The 6,037-nt window shown below is 33.2% G+C and overlaps 1 long non-coding RNA gene across 1 annotated transcript; it reads left to right on the top strand.

Annotated features, from left to right (window-relative positions):
- Window positions 1-283: 283 nt before the first annotated feature.
- LOC145128901 (uncharacterized) lies at window positions 284-1,456 on the top strand. The gene is made up of 3 exons (XR_013717162.1): window positions 284-436; window positions 1,079-1,203; window positions 1,282-1,456. It is a non-coding gene; the product is annotated as an uncharacterized LOC145128901 (long non-coding RNA).
- Window positions 1,457-6,037: the final 4,581 nt, after the last annotated feature.

The raw sequence follows: 6,037 nt of genomic DNA, 5'->3' as shown, positions 1-6,037 counted from the left end.
GAAAGTTGTATTACTCGTCGATAGCTACGTGTGTATATAAAAACCATCGAAAATAGAGGCCGTATGTGAAAGTTATGAATTTCACAAAATAATTAAATTACGGCCAACACGTGAGTGACACGTCGCACCACCAGGAGTGTGGCACATGTCGCCATCAGATGGACTCCTTCCTCTACACGAAAAAGCACTGATTATGGACACATGACATAGGCGCGACGTTCCCTTCTATTTTGGCTATAAATAGAGTCGAATTCTTACACTTTTCCTTGCCAGTTCACACTCAAATACTTCCAATCTCTCCCGATTCCTCGAGGCGTTGTTCTAGTACTTCTTAGGTGTTAGTACCGAAGCTATCGAGTTTTGGAGATCCTACAAAAATATAGTTTTCGGTTTTGAAGTTCTCCCACACAAAATCTAGTTTCCCGCTAAACAACCTGTAAGTTGAGTTATGCTTACCGTTTTTTAAGTATAACTTATATTTATGTTTATAATCGTTATTATGAACTTATAAATGAGATTTATCTGTAATATCAATAGTTATACTGATCGATCTACTTACAAAAATAATGACAAGGTAAGATTAGTGAGGTGTTTAAAGTGGATTTTCCAAACAGTATATCTCTATATGCCAAATGGATCCTACATCCAGTACGATCTTACCTGGTTGTTTCTTATCAGCTATAAGTTGGTTTTGGGATTATTGATAAATCTAAGAAACAACAATTATAATTGTGAATAGTATAAACGATGAATGAACGTATTAGTATATTATCTAGGTTCTTTTTAAAAGAAAAAGTTGAAGCGTATCTGGACCGCAGATTTAACTTAAAGTCTTTCACCTTTAACCAAGTCAGTGCGTAGTTACTTTCAAGTTCATAATTATAATAAAATTATTTATCGCAAGTATTTATTGTTGAAAGGATTGTTTCTATGTTAACTATTTAATATATGTATCTTTGCGATGATAATATTTACTAAGTTATAATAGTATTATGAAATCAAGAAACTTTATTTGAAGCCGATTTTCTTTTATTATAGTTTTGTTAAATTTAAATTAAAACATGTAAATGATATTTAGATCGAAGTAAGTTGAATCACGGAATTGTCTCATAGTTGGGTAATGTGTGAGATTTAAAGCGGAGTGTAGTATTCCTCCTCTTTTTGGATAGTCAGTATTGGCAGGTCCAGATCAACGGCCAAAAGGTATGTCTAGGTAGAATGTGTATAGATATTTACGTTGGATTTATATATCTATATTGTTTGGAAATGTTTGTTTTGCAGGATTATTAATATAATCTAATATCATTAAATTATTGTGGGCTTGAAAACCATATGTATCGCACCATGTTTCCGAAACATGACCTGCTCAGTTTGTATGCATCACAAGTAGCAGTACTAAGGCTGTTGGAATCTAAGTTAGGTTGTCGAGTGAATAAGAGATGAGTCTGTTATAGTATTCGGGACCTTTAAATATTTATGTTGTAACCAATGTTGGATATATAATTATGACATCATTGGGATTGTAATATTTTGAAAAAATAATTTTTATCTCAAAAAAAATGTTTTATTTAATTGGCATTTTCCGCAACAAAACAACTCGTTATTTTAAATCATAACGAAAAAGTTTTAATTTGTTCTGAAAAATGGGGGACAAAAAGATTTTTTGCCCTTCATTATTTTCTTCCTTCTTCGACCACCTTTGTTATTGATTAATGGTGGAGGTAATATCTTTTTTTTCTCTTGTTGTTCAACTCCCATCAAAGTCTTAATAACTTCTTTGTTGTTCATTGATTTTGCATTTTTTGTTTCTTTATCAACATTTGTCAAAATAAAAAAAATAAATATTAGAAAAAAAATATATAATTATCAAATTATCAAGAAAAACCCGATATTTTGAAGGGAACCCTCCTGTAGTCATGTCGTTATCAATCATTTTCATCTTTCTATTGACTAAATAAAAAGCAAACGAAAAGTAATGTCATTTCATGAGAATATGAAAGAATACCTTTGAAAAAATAAAATATTAAAATGTAATATATATATATATATATATATATATATATATATATATATATATATATATATATAATTTAATTAACAAAATAGAAATATAAATAATTAACATACCAAATTATCACATAAACTTTTAACACGTGGAAACTTTTCCAAATGACTCTGAATCTATCTACAAATCATGCATTAATATTATCCGTCTTTTTTAAAACAATATCCGTCTAATAAAATGAAAAGAGTTAGAAAATAAAAAATATAAATAAAAAATAAAAAATAATATGGATCATATCATAAGTGAACATGACATGAAAAACCTTAAAGGAGTAGTGTGACATTTAAATTTCTAAAGATCATTCAGAAAAGCAGACCATAAATCAATTACACTTTTGTTATGATGGCTTCTTGCGGACATGGATGTTCATATTTCTCAGCCTACCACTTTCCATTGTGACAACGAGTGCAATAATGATTTGTCAAAATTTTGGTGTTTCATGAGCGGACAAAACATATTGAGATTGACTATCATTTTACTCGTTACCACTTTTAGCATGAGACTTTCATCCACAATGCAAATTAATGATATATTTACGAAAGCCTTGACTGTTCCTAAATTTCATTTTCTAACTGACAAACTGTCAATGTTTATTGCTATCACATCATGAGTTTGAGGGGTGATGTTAGCACAATAAAGTTATTAGGCCTTTCTGGTTTGGGCCGTGTTTGGTCATTTATCATATAGCTAGGTTTAACCTTTTGAGCCTTCCTATTTATATTGTCTTCCTCTTTTTATTGTAACTGTACTCTCTTTTACGATTCAATAACGTAAATCCTAGCATATTTTGTTCATTATTTTAAGGTCAATTGTAGTTGCATTTGGAGAGTGATTATGGCGGCAGCATGGTTGATCCTAGAAGTACTTCAGGCCACATGTTCGGTTTAGGATTATGTGTTATTTCATAGCAAACAAAGAAGCAAAAGATTGTAGCCTTACCCTAACCAGATGTCGAGTACATGTGTGCATCAGTCGTTGGATGTCAAGCAATTTGGATGAGAGGATTGTTTGAAGAACTCAAATGGGGAGTTGAGTATATACGCTAGACAGTTAATATATATTACCGTTAATTAAAAGTTAATGATCGGTTACGGATAAAAAAATAACAAACTGATCATTTGGCGTGTATTTTAACTATCTGAAATTGGACCGAATGGGGAGTCCGTTAAGAGGGGCCACACTCTACTTTACTTTATAACAGAAAACAATTATATTTTTAATGTTTTTCAATTTTGTTATTTATAGAAAACAATTATATTTTTATTGAACATTTTTTGGTTAAAATGTTGAATGGAGTCGCAGCATTCACAAATCACATCAAGTACTAAAACAACTAGGCAAAACATTGCTTGATTTAATTACGTCTAATAGTACATAAATTCAATCATTTAATAATCACAGGGCATACGATTTAATGATTTGACTGCCTATAATTATACATAATTGATACATGGACAACTAACCCACTTGATGAACTTTATCACTAAACAAAAAGACCAACAAACAAGATTAAGTATGGACAGTTTAAGATCGGCCGATCCACTCAGATTGATGGTGTTTCGTTGGTCCAAGTTTTTAAAAGATGGGCCGGTTCTCGATTGGGCTTTTTAAAACCGGCATGAACCAAATTGGTTATTCTTTTAGAACGGATAGTCTTTAGTCTTATGGAAATTAATATTTATTTTTCTTGAAATTATAATCCGTTTATTATTATTATTATTATTATTATTATTATTATTAAAATCACCCAATGATACTAATATATGGTTCCCGGTGAATGAACTGTTTGAGAAATCACATCAGATTTTTCCATATTAAATCAGTCTCTTAAATTATATTGTTTACGGTTCCAATGCAATACTTAGGCTGTGGGGAGTGATCACAGTCAAACCACCAGCCAACTCAGCACCACGTAGGTATTTTATCATTCCACAACCAACCCACTAGATTGTGAAAATGGTGTTCACCGGTAGGTTGGTAGTGAAGGTGCAAAAAGATGGAGAGAGAATGAGAGAAACTGCGAGGGGAAAATGAAAGAACCAATCAAAATGTGTGTCTTCCTCCGTCTTCACAACCACTACAAGCCACTCCACAAGCAAACCACCGGTCCACGGGGCGGTGTTCACCAGTGAGTTAGTGTGTCAGATGTGTGCCACATAGGAAACTCACGCGTGGGTTAATGTCCACTCCGGATAGCCTTAGAGTTTAACAGTGTATGTGTTGACAGTTTAGAGATGAGATGTAGCAATTGAAAGCAGTTTAGCAAGAAAGGGTTGTTAGTGTTAACGATCAAGTGATCTTATCAAAATAAATAGTCGTTTAAAGGTTACAATGATCAACCCGTCCAACAGACTTGTCATGGTAGCATTTATTTTTAAGATTTTTTTTGTTGGTTTTTTTTTAAATCTTGACAGGTTTATCTATTTAGTGTTTTAGTCTTTGTTATTTAGTAAAATAAATATTTTAAGTATTCAATTGAATGGGTCATATGGACCAAGTATTAAGAGGTGTAAAAGGGGAAAACATGGGTTTGTTCTCCTTTAGTTGAGTTTAGTTTGTTTAAGTTTCATTAGGGTATGTAGGTTATAAAAGCCTTTTATTTTCTGAATAATAGATGCAACCATTTTTTTGAGTCTAAATTATATCTTCCTTTCACTTTGGATTACTCACGTTTAAACAAAGGTGAACAATGTTTTTTTGGTGCGCAAAGAAGGGGTCTGATATCCAACACTTCGTATTAGAGCCTAGGGCTCGTTTAGAAGAAGCGGCAATCGATTTCATTTGAATCGAAGAAAAGAAGTGAAGAACGGCTGCTAAGCAGCGAAGACCGCTAGAGACCGTCGTCGGACAAGCATAGCACCGACGAGTAGAAAGAAAGAACGACAAAGAAGAAGACTGTTATCTTTGACAGAAGACCGACAAGGCAGCAAGGGTCCGGCTACTTGAAATTTAGACCGAAGAAGGGCAAAATAGACCGGAGATTTGCCTGAAAAATAAAGACCGGGTACCAAAGTCTGTGACACAGAAAGGTACAATTGTTTTGACCATATTATTTGCACAAAAGTAGACTGAAAGTGTAAGAAAGAAGAATGGCATGAGGATCAAAAGAATTTGTGGCTCAAGGTATTGTTGTACCATTTCAATGTCCTAGATTAACTGAAACTAATTATACTACTTGGTCTATTATGATTGAAACTGTTTTGAGGGCATATAGACATTGGGATGCAATAACTAAAGATGCAGTTGATGAGAAGAAAAAATATACCACTAAAGGTATAATTTTTCAAACCCTTCCAGAGAATGTTCATTTACAGGTTTGTAAACACAAGAATGCAAAAGATGTTTGGGAATCAATCAAGGTTCGATATATTGGAGCCGAACGGGTGCAAAAAGCAAGCCTATAAATTTTTAAGAAACGAATTGGAAATGCTTAAGATGAAGGACAATGAGTCAATCAATGACTTTTCGGGCAAAATAAGTGGTATTATTGCCAAGTTCAAAAGTTTTGGTTCAACACTTGAATAGGAGGTGATTGTGAGAAGTTTCTCAATTCGGTTCCAAATAAGTATTTGTCAATTATAGCTCCCATTGAACAATATCCCGATCTTGAAACTATGACATTTGAAGAAGCAGTTGGAAGGGTTAAAGGTTATGAAGAAAGACTTCAAAGTCTTGAAGAAAAAGTTGAAGAGAAAGATCAACTCATGATGGCAAGTGAACAAATATATGGGAAAAGTAGTGGAAAAGGAAGAGGACGTGGAAGGAACTATGAAAAAGGGGGAAGAGGCCGAGGAAGAGGAAAAAGTAGAGATGACAAAAGTAGAATTTGGTGCTATAATTGTGGAGATTTTGGACACTTTAGCTTTGAGTCCACTAAGTGGGGTGACAAAGACAAAGAAGCAAACTTGATTCAAGAGAAAGAACCGGCATTGCTTTGATGGAAACCAAGTCAATGTTAAGGGGGTGAATGTT

Source organism: Lactuca virosa, chromosome 8 (assembly GCF_052849685.1).
Source record: "Lactuca virosa cultivar CGN04683 chromosome 8, Lactuca_virosa_CGN04683_v6, whole genome shotgun sequence".
NCBI classification, from domain to species: domain Eukaryota; kingdom Viridiplantae; phylum Streptophyta; class Magnoliopsida; order Asterales; family Asteraceae; genus Lactuca; species Lactuca virosa.
The sequence above is the reverse complement of the archived record's forward strand: the minus strand, read 5'-3'. Positions and strand labels throughout refer to the sequence as shown.